We start from the raw sequence: 17,464 nt of genomic DNA, 5'->3' as shown, positions 1-17,464 counted from the left end.
TAATGGCTTTATTTTGCAGATTGCATTAATACAGCAGGCTGAAATAGAACTGTGTCTGATTTTCCAATGCCTCTTCACTGGAGTGGTTTTAAGTGTCTGAAACGAACTAGTCTAAAAATCCAATTCCACCAAAACCATCTCTGTAGGAAGAACAAATTTGATTTCTCATATTGCAACAAGACATACATGGACATCTGATGCCTCCAGTAGTTCCTGTCAGGATTCATCTCTACAGAACTATGACATTAAATACACAACTTCAGCTTGAGGGCTTGAAGGCCACATCACACATTGATGCCTCTGGAATTGAGGGCCTTCAGTTCTTTTGGGAGTCTCAGCTGAAAGCACCAATACTCAGCTGAACTTGTCACACTGGTCTCTTCTGACCAGTGGATGAGACTTGCCTTTCTCTCTCTTTTATTGTTTTTTTTTTTTTTTCCCTTGCATATATCATATTTTATAATTTGCTTGGTAAAGCAAAAGGATGAGCCACCTGGATGCACCTTTTACTGAGGAGAGAGCAGCAAGAGCTTTCTGGCACAAAGATGTCACAGAATCATAGAATAATTCAGGTTAGAAAAGACCTTAAAATAATCAAGTCCAACCACTAACCCAGTACTGCCAGTATCCAACATCCCATCTCTCCCTGCCCTCTGGCACTGGGAAGCCATTCCCCCTTGGCCTGTCCCTCCATCCCTTGTCCCAAGTCCCTCTCCAGCTCTCCTGGATCCTCTTTAGGCCCTGCAAGGGGCTCTCAGGTCTCCCTGGAGCCTTCTCTTCTCCAGGTGAACCCCCCCAGCTCTCCCAGCCTGGCTCCAGAGCAGAGGGGCTCCAGCCCTGGGAGCATTTTTGTGTTTTCCTCTGGACTCCTCCAGCAGCTCCACATCCTTGTGCTGTTGGAGATCCCAGAGCTGGACACAGGGAAGTCTCATTGCAGGTGGGCTCTCCCCTGAGCGGGGCAGAGGGGCAGGATCCCCCATCACTCGTTGCCCACGCTGTGGATCAGCCCAGGGCACGTGGCCGGGGCACATCCACCTTCTCATCAACCCACAGCCCCAAGTGCTCCCCCCGGGGTGCCCCCCATCCATTCTCCCCCAGCCTGTGCCATGGCATGTCACATGCCCCCCGGCCTGGATCTGGCAATCAAGGAATCCAATCCGAACACGGTGATTCTCCGTGTGTGTTGCTGACACCTCTGGGTCGGTACAACAGCCAAAGAATGACTTTGTGCATCTGTTCTCACAGGCTGGACACAGCACCAAGCAAATGGAGGGTTAAGAATGCAAATCCCCCACCCAACCTGGGACACCCCAGCAGAGAAGACCCTTTCCAGGTAGGTGAAACTGTTGGATGTACCTCTGGGGGTAGCTCTGACCTTCCACACAGCACAAACTAGAGAATAAATCTGGAAAATAGAGAATAACAGCAATTCTTGGCTGCCACCATCCTTGCTCTCAACACAAGGGAGATAATTTTTAATGCACCAAGTTTACCTACTGTGGCCTTGGCACAAGCACCAAGAGTCCCCTCTGGAAGCACAAGGACGGGAAAAGCCCAACAGGTCTCAGGTTTCACGCCACCAGGGAGATTTCAGAGCACACCTCTGCATGGAAAGGCAGAGAACACAAACAATTCTCCTGGGATATGGATCTGCACTGAAGCTGTATTCTATTTTTGGAGCAACACTGGAATGTTTCCAAGACCACCATGACACAATCACTGCACCATGGGTGGTAAACATGTCTCTACTGCTACTGCAAACCTTCCTGCACTGTTTGCTGTGCATTCTTTAACCAGTTTCTTTATTAGAAGGACCCTTGCTGTGTTGTCACCTCATCCTTGGACCCCTCATGGAAAAAGGCAAACACACTGTGTCCCTTGCTGAGCAGATGCCATTTACTGGGTGGAGCCCACAAGTAAAGTCAGGGTGAGAAATAACCTGATGAGACAAAGCTGCTCAACCACAGCCTAATTCCTTTCTGGTTTGGGCTTTATCACTTAAATCAAGCTGCTTCCAATTACAAGGAAACTATGAGGAAATAAATGCATTTACAGGTAAGAGAATGAGTAGGAGAGAGATGGGGATCAAGGGTCAGCACCCTGGGTAAAGGGAAGAACTAATTAACTGTTCTAAAAAATGAACTGATACTGCAGTACCTCTGCAGGACCTGCTTATCCCAATACACTGAAGGCATGGGGAGACATTAACCCCCAAACTCAGGTGCTTTGGCCCAAGACACACTTAGGACTCTATCAAGGTCACTGATTTTAACAACAAATGCTCTGGCTCTGAGAATGTTGAGAGAAATGTAAATTCAGAAAATAAGAAATTAAAAGCTTCCTCCACTTGTGTTCTGAGCATAGTTACAGAAACCCAGCAGCACTGAGAGCTAATACTGTCACAGTAATAGGGCAAAAATAGGTAAATCAACCCTAAAAGCTGCATATTACTCCAAATGTGCCATAAACCAGCTACTCATTTTCATCCAGGACCTAAGTTCTGTTTCTCTCTCTCACAACAGGGGCTTTAGAAATACATCTGGTACAATGGGAGGATCACAGCTGGGGTGGGTAGCACAGATTATTTAAATCTTTTTAAGTATGTCCCTTATAAAATGTGAGGTATATTAAAGCTTTTAAGGCATTTTGTACCTCTAGAATCAAATTTACTGGAGTTTTTCTTACTTAACTGCACCCCGTTTTTTACATGAATGCAGCTGGTAAAGACTAAAGTCTAGATTTTTGTGCAGCAATTTAAACTTACACTCAGAAACCAGCTCTAGAATAAGCAGAGTCTGTGCACTCATCAGCAATGCTGTAAATGAGAATTCCCCACCCCAGTGCAGTGTTGTACAAAAGCTCTTTAACAAAAGTTAATGCTAAATAAGTTTTAGTTAACACTAGAATAATTAACACAAATTCCAGTTAACTCTATGTAACTACAGTACAAACCAAACATGGTGTTGACTTTATTTCAATTATGTGGGCACTGTCTTCCTGTAAAATTCACACTCTTACTTTGGATAAAGTAAAGGCCATTTACCATCAGTTGCACAAAATGCTGTATTTTATTAACTAAATCAAACATGTACACTTAAATTCATACAGGATGTTCAATATAAGCATGGTAACATGTTTATAATCTAGGATTCTGATTTGCCAAAGTTTAAATAGTGGCTGGTAGAGGTACAACATATTCCTGCTACAAAGTGCTCAGCAGTTAAAGTCTCTGTATCCCACAGTTCCCTGAACTATTGCTGTAGTGCAAAAAATATGGACTCATTGTTAATAATTCCATGAGAGACAAACCATCATTTTTAACTGAAAACTTCCCTTCTGCAAGACTGCAAATAATCCACCACTGAGAACTTGTTTTCCTAGGAGTGCCTATGCCTGCTGAGAAAGCACCAGCTTTCAAGTGAGCTGGGATCTCGTTCTTTTGGGGACGGAAAACCGGAGGCTTTTCCACCTGAAATGCACCAAGCCAAAGGAAGGGGTGGTTCAGCTCCCTTGTGAGCACACAGGATCAGCATCTCAATGTTCACAAGTTCATAACACCTCCATCCTAATCACAGGGGGACTCCAGCTTCCTCTGGAAGGAGCTGGCTTCCCAACACAGCCTCTTACTTACCACAATCCAAGCATATCCCAGCCCAATGTCCCCAAAATGCAGTATTCCACCATGCTGCATTCCAGCTATCAGTCCTACACTTCAGTTTGGGACCAAAGTCGCCAACACACAGGTCTCTTAGAAACACCTTGTCCTTTGTCTCCACGTGCCAGAGCTGCAGAGGTTTGTAGGCTGGAGCCAAACTGGTCCCGGTGTTATAATAAAGCCCTAAGAAAGGCAGCAGGTTGTATAGTTACCTCCTTGTGAGCAAAATCCCTGCCCTAAAACTATGCAACCTACTACCTCTTCCTAGGAGCCCAATGCTTCCTGTTTGCAGTTCTTCTCACTCAGCAGCTGCTCTGTGAAGTGCTTTAGCTCACCAGCTGCTTTGGGTCTTCTGCCTCTTAGGCCTGGGCACATGTTTCAAGTTTACACTGTCAGCACTTACCAAGCAGTGGTTAACTGGTTTTACCACTCATGAACGGCTCCATTTTCACTCTGACTAACCTAAACTTGCCATCCCAAAGAGCATTTCCATGGTTTTTTTGTTGCTATAGCAAGGGGCTCGCTGGGCACACCAGTGCAGCAGCAGAGACTGGGTACATGTAGGACTGCAGGAGGAAAAGAATGCAGTAAGCTTGAAAAGTCTTTTTATAAGACAACAACCACCTTGGAGAAAAGTTCTGGCTCTTGGATGCTCAAACTCCATAGGTTTACACTCCCCCAAAAAGGTGAGAGGTCAGTTTTGGCCAAAACTGGCCAACACTTCGATTTTGTATTAAACTGAGTTGGAGAAAAACAAGTACACTTATTAATAAGTTTTCCCTCCAACTTTTACCAAGCAGTTGGGAGTGAGGGAATTTTAATGCATTATAGAAATTGGGGTGTCAGAACAGTTAAAGTCACAACGTACAAGTTTGAGCTGCCTGTATTTTACATTCAAACCCCAACTGGTTTGGAATCGTTTCCCCTCTATGGAGTGTTCCACTCTCTGTGTAGGAACAGGGGTATTTTCCATCTCCAGCCAGCACTGTGTCACTCACCTTGGAAGAAAAGTCATGTTAGTCAAATATATTATTTGGGGGTTGCACCATTCACAATGATTGTCAATCCTGCACATTCTGGCACTGATTTATCAGCTCCTTTACAAGCCTGAATTTATTTATCTGTCTTTACTCCACGAGTATTTTCACAGCATCACTGACTGCAAAGGGTCGCAGTTTGTTTTACTCCTCAGGGAAGGCAATAGATTGTATAGTTATCTCCTGAACAGGGTAAAATAACTACCCTACAACTATACAATCTACTACCTCACTCTGACAGAGAAGCACAGCCTTCAGCAAAGAGCTCAGCCAGCCAACCACAGGTCCACTCTAAGGGATGGTTGATACTTCACTTAGCAACATTAAACACCACAACAACTGGAACATCAGGAATTTCTATTTGATAACCCCACCACACTTACATAGGAATCAGTCTAGTCTTCATTTTTTTACTCATTAGAGGAGAAAAATTAATGCAGAATGCTAACCCAGCTTTTCCAAGAAGCAGAAGAATCTAAACACAACTCCCCACAGCTATTACAGAAGTATTTTCTCCCATCATAAGCATTACAAGTACAGTATTTCAGTAGGATCTGACACTGAGCTTAAAATTGAGAAGTTTCCATTGCTGATTTTCTGCTGCTTTAGGAAAGACAGTAGATTGTATAGTTATCTCCCAGTTGTGGGTATGACCCTAAAACTATACAACCTACTACCTCATCCCACAGTGCAGGCATCTTCAGAGCTGCTGTAGAAGGACTGTTGTTCCAGGAAACACAAGCTGACTACCTGCAGACAGCATTTATAACCCTGATCACAGAAAAAGCATTGCCCTCACTCCCCCCAGCCACGCAAGAAAGTTATTTTAAAGGCAAGGTTCCTTAAATTCAGAATTTTACCAATTGCTTGTGTTGAAATACATTTCATCTTTAGCCAGCTGGCAAGTTGTAGCAGTCAGAGCAACTACAGTCATTAAACCTGTTAAATTACTCGTTGTGTTCCACAGATGTAACTTCTCACCTGAAATCAGAAGAAAAGTCTGTCAGAATCACTGTAGGCAGACACACATTCCTTCCTCTTCAGAACTTAAAAATAATAAAATATAGGACCATAGCTATGCTGATTTACATGGATCACAAGGAGGCCCTAATATTTATAATTTTGATTAAATAATGTTACATAGAATGACGTTTTCACCCATCCTAACAGTTAAGAGCTCAAGAAAAAGTACTGTTAAGAGTACTATCTTGTGCTTTTTCTGTTAGTCTTAAATTACATCAAATCATGTGCACAGGGATTATTAGAAACAAAATTCATTAAGATTATGGCCTTTCTCCTGATGTTTAATTGTTAAACTGCCTTACCAAAAGGTCACTTAAAATACATGTTGTTTTCCCCATCAAAAAGAAGTGGGTTTTTCTAACTGCTCCTGATGTAACCTTAAAGCCAATTCCTACATTAAAACAGCTCAACATCATCTTGAATTAAAAACTTTTAGAACACTGAAATGAAAATACTTGCCAGACAGATGTGTGACTTACAACCCCCTCCTCAGCAGGGACAGCTTGAAAACAGGGCTGGGAGGGAAAACTGATTGTTTTGTCCAGGTAATTCATAAGATAATTGAAAATGTTTGGAGAAAAGCAGTTTATATAAACATTAGATATGCTTTACTAGCACTTCATCCCAGTCTACACTGATGTTTTCAGACTGCTCTTCAAACAAAGCCCTGACACAAGAGGAGCACCCTCATGCACGTTCCTGTCCTTGCCAGAACACCCAGCACACGATCCCGTGCATTAATATCCAAAGGGATGACGTTATTCCTTGAGCTGAGAGAAAATCAAATCACTTTTCAACCCCCTCCACACTTCACTCCAGAATCCTTTATACAAGTATTGATGACAAAATTCATTATCTCTTAAAATCTTGCTTTAACTGGTATAAATCCTGTTATTTGCTTTTGTTAACCTACACATCTACCAGAAAATACCCTTCAGACACTTGGTCCTGATGCCCAAACCAGGAATGAAGTACAACAGCAGCTCTGGGCCAGAGTCAAACCCTTATGGAGCACTGGCCCCCATCACATCCTTCTGAACCAGCAGGGAAGGTGACAGTGCTTTCACTTCCCTGTTCCTGCATCCAAACCTTCACCAGCTGAGCAAAATCCCTGGAAAGCCCCAGTCCCTCCCATGAGGCCTGGCCAGGGAGCTGAGCTGCAGAGCACCAGCTCAGCATCTTCAGTTTGTCACTTGGTGATTCCACGAGGTGAAGTCCCACATGTAGTTTCAGAAGGAACTTTAAGATGAAGCTCGTGGTTCTGTGATTTACTGAAAACTTTTGAAGCATTCTGAAAAATGCAATAGGTGCTGCCACACCTGTTTTAACTTCACAAAGTATGTAAGGCACTGCTTCAGGATTTCTTTTTAAAATGAAGCCTGAAGGACACAAGGATTGTAATAAACCTAAAAATTGATCTGCTGCATTTCATCACCTTTAGACAAAATTTAATTGCAGATCTAACCAACCTCAGATGTATCAAACAGCTTTTATTTCCACCGACAGCAGGACTTCCCTATCAAATTTAATTCTTGGAAATTCGAAATCGTTTTCTACTGCCACCATTAGATTTTCCTGTTCAGTACCTGCAGCACCTCAATCCACAGGAATCTGCCTCCTTCCACCTTTCTGAAACAAGAGCCTTTCATCTAATAAAGGTCTGAATGGGCTGTTACTTAAGGTTAAAAATGTCCTCCAAAAATTATTATTACTCAACTTCCAATTGCTATCCTGTTAGTCTGCCTTGGGATCATAAAGTGCATGCAGGGCACAAGCCCAAGGCAGACTAACATGACAGCAACTGGAAGCTGAGTAATAATATGAGGGGTGTATAATTAAAGGAATTCAAATTCTAGTCAAAAATCTTATTTTTGGAAGGAGTTCAGGTTACCTTCTGCTTTTACTTCTCTTTACTGTGCATTCCTGCAAAGTCCAGCTAATTAGCATTCTGCTTTATATTAACCCTGCAGCTTTGGGAGTTTTTAACTTGTGGATTATTTGTAATACTCTTTCCAAGCTGCACCACCTAAGTTGCCACATCCTTTTACAGATGAGACCTGCCAGGTCTCCTTGGGGGCCTGCTGTGTGCAAGCACCAAGGGTTTCTGGCACAGGCAGAAGCAGGGAATCCTGATAAATGTTCCTGCTGGCACAGCCTCTCCTGATGTGGGATGTTCTCATCCTGGGGTTGCAAAGCTCCTTGTGCTGCTGCTGTCACAGACAGAGCAGCACAGCAGTTCAGGGTCACTCCTCCAGCAAAATCACTCAGCTATGATGAGAGGTAAGCTGCTAAAAAAATACCTGGCTAATTTGCCTTCCTCGTTAAAAGCTGAGCTCCTTAGTGCTGTTTCTCCTGTCGCCACGTGTTTAAAATCCCAATGCAATGAAAGGGGATAAAATGGCTCTGGAATTGTGAAGCTGCACAGCCTCACACAGCCCCAGCTGCCAAACACCACCCCAGGGCTGAGCCTGCACAGCTCCCACCACATGATGGAGCTCCAGGATTTACAGGAATAGCACTGACACCAACTCCTCACAGTTTTACCCCTGGATTTCAGAGCACTCCCTGCATTGAAGCCGCACTTCCTGAATCCCAGGAACTTCCTGCCACCTTCTCCAGCCGTGCCCAGCATCCAAATAACTTCATGCAGACTCATAACTCAAATTTGCTCATTCCTTGGGTTTTGTGTTTGACTGGTGTCGACTGCAGGCGGAAAGTGAGTCACATGACTGATATAAACTTAATAATCCCTGATATTGCTTCCCCTCACTCCACTCAGTTACCCTTGCAGTGTTACCACGTGGTACAGACACATTTCATCACCTCTCCCCTAAACAGGCTCAGAGAAATCAGGCAGTGACTACACTACAGTTTTAGCATGAACCAAAAATTTTTCCTCTTCAATATTCAGTTTTGGGTTGTACCTTCCTCTGCCTTAATAACATGCTTATCTTTCCAGAGCCTTGCTCCCAATGTGTGTCCAGAAGTGAAGCAGCAGACTCTGAATGGGCTCTGAAGTAAGTCTGTCCTGGTTTTCTTGAGCTACCTGGAAGTTTAAAACCTCCTAAATGATCTTAAACTGCACAAGAAAAAAAAAAAGTCTCAAGAATTTGCATGGTTTTGTTTAATAGCACACAGTGGAATATCAGCACTCTTAAGCTATTGTCCAACCTGTGAAAGAGGAAAAAAATAACTCAAATGCATTACTATTTTATTCATTACTCTGCTGAGGGAACAAAAGGTGTATTTGCACAAAGAACAGAAGTCATGTCTCCTCTCAGTGTGATCCTGCAAGACAAATGCTTTATTCTCCCAGTTATTTTGTCCACTTTGCAGCACAGAAGAAAAACCACCTAAAGCTGAAAGTGAGTTTGTAGAAGGAAGAGTTCCTACACAAAGTGGGCTTCAGTGACACCTACAAGACACAGTGTGGAGACAGAGATACATCCTCCTGGGAAAGGATCACTTGGTAATTGTAAATTTGTGAGCAGTTTGTTACCTGAAAAGACTATTTTACTCTAGTAAAGCTTAAATTGAGCTTCAGAAATTCAGCAGAAAAAAACTGAGCAGAAATGTCAAAGTTTTAAGTTAAAACCCTGTGGGAAACAAAACAAATTAGAGGGTTTGGGGTTTATTAGTTGGTTTGTTGGGTTTTTTTGTTTGTTTTTTTTTACTTTGTGCTGAGCAAATTCACCTGCACTGAAAACAGGCCAAGAAAGAACTCCCAGCCCATGTCCAGGCACTCCTGCTTATGCTCCAGAAATTAAAAATGTAATAGCTCTTTTTGGACCTGCCAGTCCACTGAGGAGCAATACACTGCAAATCACCCCAGAATACTGGTTTGAACTGGGGAATTGTGCAGAGGGGAAAAGGAGGACGAGCGGTTTCAGCGCACACAGCTCTGGGGCAGCACTGAAGTCCACACCCCCAGACAGGGATATGTGTCCACAGTGGTGGTTTGGGGAATTTTGTCACACAACAGCAAGATTAACAGCACTGATTGCCACCAATAATGTATTTATGCAGTGTCTCAATTAGATTTTAGAAAAAAAAAAATTGTATTTCCATGTCCCACTTACATTTAATTGCTTTAACACAGAGCATTCTGGCTTTAAGTAATTATCACATGAAATATTACTGTTTTGCCCCATTTTTAATTAGTATGTTTGATTTTCACTTATTTTTCTAACCATGTAGTTACAGGTGGAATATAAATAACCAGAAACCATGGCCTGAAAGAAATGACAAGTCACTACTGCCCATCTCCTGTATAAAAGTAAAGTATGTGAGCACAATTAATGATTTCTAATATGAACAGAGAACCAAAGTAACAGAAATCTTGGTATCTTTCCCTACACACCTTTGATTTTACTACACTAAAATGGTCAGATTTTCACAAACCCTTTTTTTGAGTACACCTCTGTTAGTTCAGGGACAGAATAAACAGAGCTATTTGTAAATAAAGAAATAAATTTAGGTACACTTCAGCTTCAAACATTACAAAGGCCTCAATGCCCTTCTCAAAGGAAACCATCACTTTGGTTATCTGGTCCTGCTCCAGACAGAGAAATGTGTATTTATATATAATACACAAATGTGTATTTATTCCCTAGATGTGTCTCTTAGGACATGCTAAGCAGGCTTTTTCTGCATAAAGTTTACATGTTATTACAGTAATTACCCAAACTCAGCAAACAATGAAGTTAGTGCACAAAAATATTTCAAGACTGCTGTGTTATGTTATTAATTGGCAACATAATTAAACATCTATTGCCCTTTATAAGTCCTGGGAGCCTTTCACTATTTTGCAAATGAACTGATGTTTTCCACTAACTACTAACAGAGGAAAATACAGAAGACATTCATCAAAAGGAAAGTGAAACAAGGATACAGGTCACTGGAGGAGAAAAACACAACAAGTGATCTGATGTTTTATCTAAGCTTCCTTTGGCCAAGTCTCCAGTCTTGGTGTGTAAAATAACTTCCCAGCATGACCTGTGTGAAATGAGGTGGCATTTAAGATATGCAGAGCACAACCTGGGAGAAGAACTCAGTGAAAAAAATTATAACCAGCAACTTTATAAAATAAATTTATAAAAATTCTTCACGAAGGTAACTATTATAGGGAAAAAAATCCTCCTAATTAACCTATTATTGCATGTTGACTGCAGCAAGTTTGAACTACCACTGCAAATACCTCCTTGGTTAAGTTTAAACTATTTAACACCTGGGTGTTGCTGTGAACAGAACAGGTCAAATTTGACAAGAGAAGCCACACCAGCAAATATATGTTTTGGTGAGGCCCCTGGCAACTGGGGATGCTTGAAGAAAAGTAAAAAGATGCCCCGTTTCTTAAATATTATTTAAGTTATTGCTTTTGAAGGGACACATTGATTTTCTCAAAAATTCTGCCATGGATTAAGTTTGCCCCACTGTTACCACTGAGCATCATCCCACAGGGTTCCTGTGTGCATTTTTAATGGCAGCAACTTTTCCCTCCCAGTTAAGACTTGCACTTGAGTCACAAAACTGAAGTGCAGAGTAGTACAGATAAAGAGAGCACTGGCAGGGTGGGGAAGGCAGATCTGTAAATGAGGATTATCACAACCTTGATCATCAGGTTGAGTTCTTAGTCCTACAAGAAACAAGTCGCAGAATTATTAGGGTTGGAAGGGCCCTCTGGAGACCATCCAGTCCAACTTGCTGCCAAGGCAGGGTCACCTGGAGCAGGTGCCACAGGAAGGGGTCAAGGTGGGTTTGGGTTTGGAATGACTTCAGAGAGGAGTCTGGAGATGTCACCATGCCCTCCATGGGCAGCTGTTCCAGGGCTCCCATTCTAAGACTGGTTGGGCCGTGCCAGAATAAAGTCACCACGAGCACACCCCTGCGTGCCAGGGCTGTGCCAGCCCCAGCCCTGGGGTGCCAGCGGGCGAAGCTGCCCATGGCAAGGGGAAGAGCCACGCTGAGAGGCCAAGGAGAGCTTTGGGTAGAAGCTGCACGGACACAGACAGCCCTGAGCACACCCATTAACGGGGCTGCTGCCCTCGGCTCCCCGGGGAGCCGCCAGCCCAGCCCAGCCCAGCCCAGCCCTGCCCGTGTCCCCGCGGGCACAGCCCGGCAGGGCCGCAGTGTCCCAGGCCCGGCTCCCAACCCCCCGCCGGGACCGGGAACAGCTCGGGAGCGCGGTGGGACCGCGCGGCCCCCGGCACAGGGAATGGTGCCCGTGACGGCCCTTCCAGCCGCGTTCCGCGGCCCCAGGCCCCGCAGTGCTCCCCTCGGGGATGCTCCTCACCTGCTGCCCGCCCGGCCCGGGCTCACCCCGCTCTGCGCCCGGGCAGGGCCGGGTCGGGCCCCCCGCCCGGTACCGGGGGGGCTCCCCCGGCCAAGGTCCCGCCGGCCCGGCAGTGACGTACCTGGCGCTGGCGGCTCCCGGGGGCGGCACTTCCGGACCTTCCCGCGAGCCTGGTGGGGAGCGGGGGGAGAACGGGGGGAAGCGCCGGTGAGGGGAACAAGGACAATGAACCGGGCCCGCGGCGGAGGGGCCGGGCCGAGGCCCCGCGCCCGCCCGTGCGGGCCGCCGGGCGCGGTCCTCCCGCCCTCTGCGCTCCCCCCGGCGCGCCCCGGCCCCGCCGCTCCCCCCGGACCCCGCGACCGTCCCCGCAGCGCCGCGGCCCCGCCGCCGGGGCCCGCGGGACCCGGATGGAGTCGCGGCCGCTCCGCCACCGCTCCCGCGGCACCACGGGAAGGGCGCCGCGCCCCGCCCGCCGCGCGCCCGTCCATCACCCACCGCCTCCGGCGCCCATTGGCTGAGTCACGCCGAGGTCCCGCCCCCGCGCGGCTCTCTCGCTTCTGGTTGGCCAGCGGCGAGCGGGGCTCCGCCCCCTCCGCCATTTATTTCGGGCGCGTTCGGTGGCGGTTCCGTAATGGCGCCCCCGGCGGCCCCCGCGTCCGCCCCGCCCGGGCCGCGCCCGCCCCGCCCCCCTCAGCGCGGGCCGTGTGGGCCCGGCCGGGCTGTGCCCCGCGGGGTGTGCGCCATTAGCACCGCTGCCCGGCCCTAGGGGCTTTGGGGGCCCCGTGGCCTATCGCACAGAACCCTGAAGGCATCAAGGGTGGAAGAGACCTTTAAGATCACCCAATATGACCGTCACCGCGCACTGCCGCTGTGACTCCTAAACCCCTAACCCGCATCCCCCCGCGCCAGATCCAGACGCCTCCTAAACGCCCCCAGGGATGGTGACTCCACCACCTCCCTGGGCAGCTCTTCCAGTGCCTGACTCCCAAACAGTGAGCATTTTTTCTATATCCAATCTGAATCTCCCCTGGCTCAGCTTAAGGCCATTTCGCCTTGTCCTCTCGCTGCGGGCACGGCAGAAGAGACCAGTCCCACTGCCTCCCCCCTCCTGTCAGCTGGAGAGAGCGATGAGGTCCCTGCGAGCCTCCTGCAGGCTAAACCAGCCCAGCTCCCTTCACTGCAACCCCCGTGAGCTGCTGAAGGAATGAGTTTGTTCTGCTCCTCGATGGGGGGGAAGTGTCTTTTCCATCAACCACCCTTGTAAGTGATTCCACTTTCCAAGTCACTGACCTTGCTGCTTGGCACTGGAAATTGCCAAAAAAAGCGCTCCAGCTTGTTGCTGAGGCTCTGTCTTGAATTAATGTGTTTTTGACAAAGTTTGTCAGTATTTTTCTCTCTGCCTCTGCATTTGGGGGCTGTCCTCTTTTCCTTCAGCAATCTGACCTGGAAGTGTTATGTTAGTGCCTTGTTACTTGATCAAAATACCTTTTCTGGTTATATTTCTGATTGGTTTTTTTAAGGTTTTGGGAGGGTCTGTAAGGAGCATCAGAGCCTTTCAGAGGAGGAGGAGTGGTCCTTCAGCTCGTTAGTGTGTCTGCAATATCACAGTCATCAGGAGTAACACGAAGCTCGGGGACAGAAATGTGTTTAAAATCAAACTTCAAACATAGCATTTGTTTTCTGTATCTCCTAATTTCACAAGATTTTTGGGAACTTGTGAATAAAATAAAATATCTAAATAAATAAATAAAAATGTGTGAATGCACAGACTAGTCTTGTCAGACTTTTCTATTTTCTTTTGAGAAATGTTTGAAATAAAGATTTGTCAGTTCGTAATGATTTTGTAAAAGTTTATAGAGTTGTAATGACGAGGTTCTTGTGTGTCTGGTGTCCTGTCTTACTTCAAAATAGTAATTTTTATCACAAATTCAAGAAGGGAACTTGTGCCTTAGTGCTCATGAGAACAACGAGCAAATCAAACAATGACCCAGCTACTGACTGGATAAGGCAGACGCTTTGCATGTTGAACGAACTAAATCATGGTGCCTCAACAGCTACAATGCAGTTTTTATCCTTGTGCAGGTGAAGCTTTATGAAATAACTTGGTCCAGGTGCTAAATTACGTGTTAATCTTTCCTGTCAGGTAAGACAGGACTGTAATTTGACTTATTTGCTGATGAATGCAGATGCTACAGGGTGAGAAACTTCTGTCGGGTGTGTGCCAGGTACAGGCGAGAAGCGCTCGGTGGCTCCTGCACTTCCACAGTAGGTCACGAGGTGGGGTTTGAAGACCCCAGAAAAGACGCCTGAGCAAGTAAAATATTCAGCACTGAAATACCACCTAACTGCTGCAGTCTGCTCAGGCACTGCCAATAGCAAGAATCGCCTGGAAGCAGCAGTTATTAAAGGTTATTTTCCAGAAGTCCTGCTCACAAAGGTTGCAAGAGGCAGCAGTAAATCCAAGGGCTCGTGTTTGGTGATGTGCAGGCTCTGCTGCCTGCAGGGAGCGTTGCTGGAGGGCTGCCTTTGCCAGAGTGCTGCAATAAGGAAGTTAATCCCAGCCATCAGATAAATGAGGAGGGGTACAAAAGTATTTTTCAAAAATGCAGCATTCCTCCATCCCTCAAATGAGTGACCTACAAAGAAAAAATAAGTAAAATCGTTTGAGCGAGGCAGGAACACTTAGTTTCTCTGATAATTCAGTATGATGTAGAAAAAATACATCATTTTGATTTAGTTGATATTTAGGTTAATAAGTATGGTGAAATATGGCACAACTGTCTCTACAGACAGACCATTCAAATATATTTTGTAATTTGAAGACTCATGAGTATCCCCTGCCCCTGCTTTGCCTCTGAGTATGGAGAGGTTACCCTAAACCAGCGGGGATTGCAATATTTAGTCTGAAATATTGAATTGAGAGAACAGAGAGATCTTACAGTTTCTGCTAACAGGTAAAAAGTGAGGGTTTGGTTGGGTTTTTTTCATATTCAAAGGCACGTCCTGAAGGCATTATGACAATCCAGTCCTGAACATTTTACTCCATGAGGTCAATAAATTTACTTGCATGCTAGACATGGAGCAGAGATGTCTTCAGTTTCCACTGGGATTTTTTGCCTCCATAAAGACTTGAGGACATTTTGAAATGCTCTGTATCAGCATTCGGTGGCACAATCTATCCCTAATAAAAGCCCTCCCAGTGGACTTGGCTCTTCCAGAAGTCTGTGGAATGTGGACATTCTCCTGCTGAAACACCTTAGACTTGACTTCAGCTGCTTTTGAGTGATTAATGCTCAGAGATGTCGAACCAATCCAACCACTAATTAGTTACTCTAATTAGAAGCATTTTTCATCTCAACACAAGGGAAGGTCTCTGTGGTGGGAAATTATTAATTTTTCATTTAGAATTATGTCTTTTGGTTTTGTTCACTCATTTCAATTCACAGTTTCATTGCCTTGTACTGAAAGCTGCTGCAAAAAAATCTGCCTAAGCCTTGATAGTAATATTCCTTTTGTTATCATTAGCATCTTTCAAATGCATTTTTTAAAGACTGGAATAACTCAACATCATTGAAAGCTAACATGGCATCTGCTTTAGGAACTTGAAGTATCTGCTTCTGTCAGGTAATGAAGTAGATTAAAGGCTTATGTGTCCAGTGCTGAAAGTCTACAACAGGTGTAATCCTTTGCTGGGAGTAAGGCTTGCATAGTTACTAAGACAGTAGCATTTGGCTGCTGCTTTTAGCCATGGATATAGAAACCAAGTAAGTAATTCCTCATCTTCCCTGAAATGCATCATGTGTTGTACCAGCAACCGTGAAATTGGAGTTAATAGATTAATAACTAAAGGAAAACCAAGTAACTGGACAAGCGTAATCATGAACAGATGGATAAGGCTGCACGTGCACACTCACAGTGGTCAGATGTTGCCCTTTGAGGATGTTAGGACCTGGCTGTCCTGTCAGTTATGTTCCCCCTTGTGTTGTATCCAGCCCACTCACAGTTATCTGTGGACTTGACTCAAACTTTGGTTGGGGCAGAGCTGGTCAGGTCTGTGCTCTGCTTACTTGGGATATTCCTGCTCCATGGCAATGCAGATTTGGCATTTAGGTCTCAGACATACATAAGTTTTCCTAAGTGTAGCAAACTTTGGTCACTTAGCTAGAAATCAGGAGCAAAGCCAGCTCCTGGCCAGTACTAAGGAGAGTTATTTTTCCCCCCATCTTTCTGATTCAAGACCTATCCCAGAGGAAGCCATAGGAATACATGGCAGACTTGAATTACAGGAATAGAATGAAAAATGTCTGCTTGAATGCTGAGTATGATTGTAGCATAGCAAGAGTTTTCCAGCCCCTGGTACATTTAGAAGAACCCTTGTAATCTTTGTGTTTCACCAGCAGCCTACCGCTGTTCTTATCTGTATTGCCTCTAATTTTTCCATACACTACTGGTGTTTAATACATCCCTTTGCCTGCAGTAGAGCTTGTTATCTCTTTCCAAGGATGGCATTTCTCCGTTCCAGTCACTGGAAGCCCCTGGCTGCCGGAATGCAAATGCTATTGCGACCGCCAAGGGAACTGGGAGCCCAAGTTGCAATAGAGGGACACCCAGCCTTTCTAGAACAGGCAGCAGTCACAAGCATTGAGGCCATGTTGCTGAGAACACAGCTGTGCTGGGCAGGGCACATCTCCAGGATGAAGGACCAACCACCCCCTCCCTAAGATCCTGCTTTATGGGGAACTTGCCACCGGCTGCCGCAAGAGAGGAGCCCCAAAGAGGAGATACAAGGACTGCCTGAAACAACATCTCAGCCTTGGCCATATTGATCATCATAACTGGTCTACTCTGGCCCCCAGTCGGGAGGTCTGGAGACACACCATCTATAACGCTGCTGATGCCTTTGAGAACGCAGCAGGATCACCCTGGAGGAGAAAAGACAACGCAGAAAGAATCGTGCCTTGCAGAGTGTACCACCTGGGGAGTCTTTCTGCTGTGCCTTTTGCAACCGGACGTGTTGATCTCATATTGGCCTCTTTAGCCACCAATGTGCTTGCAACAAGCATGGGTAGAGCCCTTCCCAAATCTTCATTCGTGAAGCCCGGCCATGATGACGTGGCAGTCCAGCCTGCAAAGGATGAATTCCTTGCTGGTGTTGGCGAACCCTTGTGCTGGTACCAAGGTGCCATCCCTTGGATGGAGCAGGCAGGGAGGGATCACAGGCCCACGGTGCTGGCGTTTCTGCAGCTGCCCTGATTGCCTGCCTTGGGTTATTTTTATGAATTACGGTATCAAGTCCTTCCCTGTCTCAATATGGGCCACCCCCCAGCCCTGAGTGCACAGCACACACTCGGTGTCGGCGTGGCGGGGGAAGAGCTGGCAGCTGCTGCCGGCAAGAGCGGGAATCACCGACAGGAGTTGAATGTTGGAGCTGGCATTGATATTGCAGTAGAGCCATGA

The 17,464-nt window shown here is 45.8% G+C and overlaps 1 long non-coding RNA gene across 2 annotated transcripts; it reads right to left on the bottom strand.

Moving 5' to 3' along the window:
• Window positions 1-3,049: 3,049 nt before the first annotated feature.
• Window positions 3,050-12,210, bottom strand: LOC116792422. 2 transcript variants are annotated; one of them, XR_004359116.1, is made up of 2 exons: window positions 12,129-12,210; window positions 3,050-5,673 (listed from the first exon to the last, which is right to left on the bottom strand). It is a non-coding gene; the product is annotated as an uncharacterized LOC116792422 (long non-coding RNA). The 2 variants fall into 2 exon arrangements; XR_004359117.1 differs by lacking the exon at window positions 12,129-12,210 and adding an exon at window positions 8,640-11,758.
• Window positions 12,211-17,464: the final 5,254 nt, after the last annotated feature.

Source organism: Chiroxiphia lanceolata, chromosome 11, assembly GCF_009829145.1.
Source record: "Chiroxiphia lanceolata isolate bChiLan1 chromosome 11, bChiLan1.pri, whole genome shotgun sequence".
Classification (NCBI taxonomy): Eukaryota; Metazoa; Chordata; class Aves; order Passeriformes; family Pipridae; genus Chiroxiphia; species Chiroxiphia lanceolata.
This window is presented reverse-complemented; position numbering and strand designations above follow the sequence as displayed.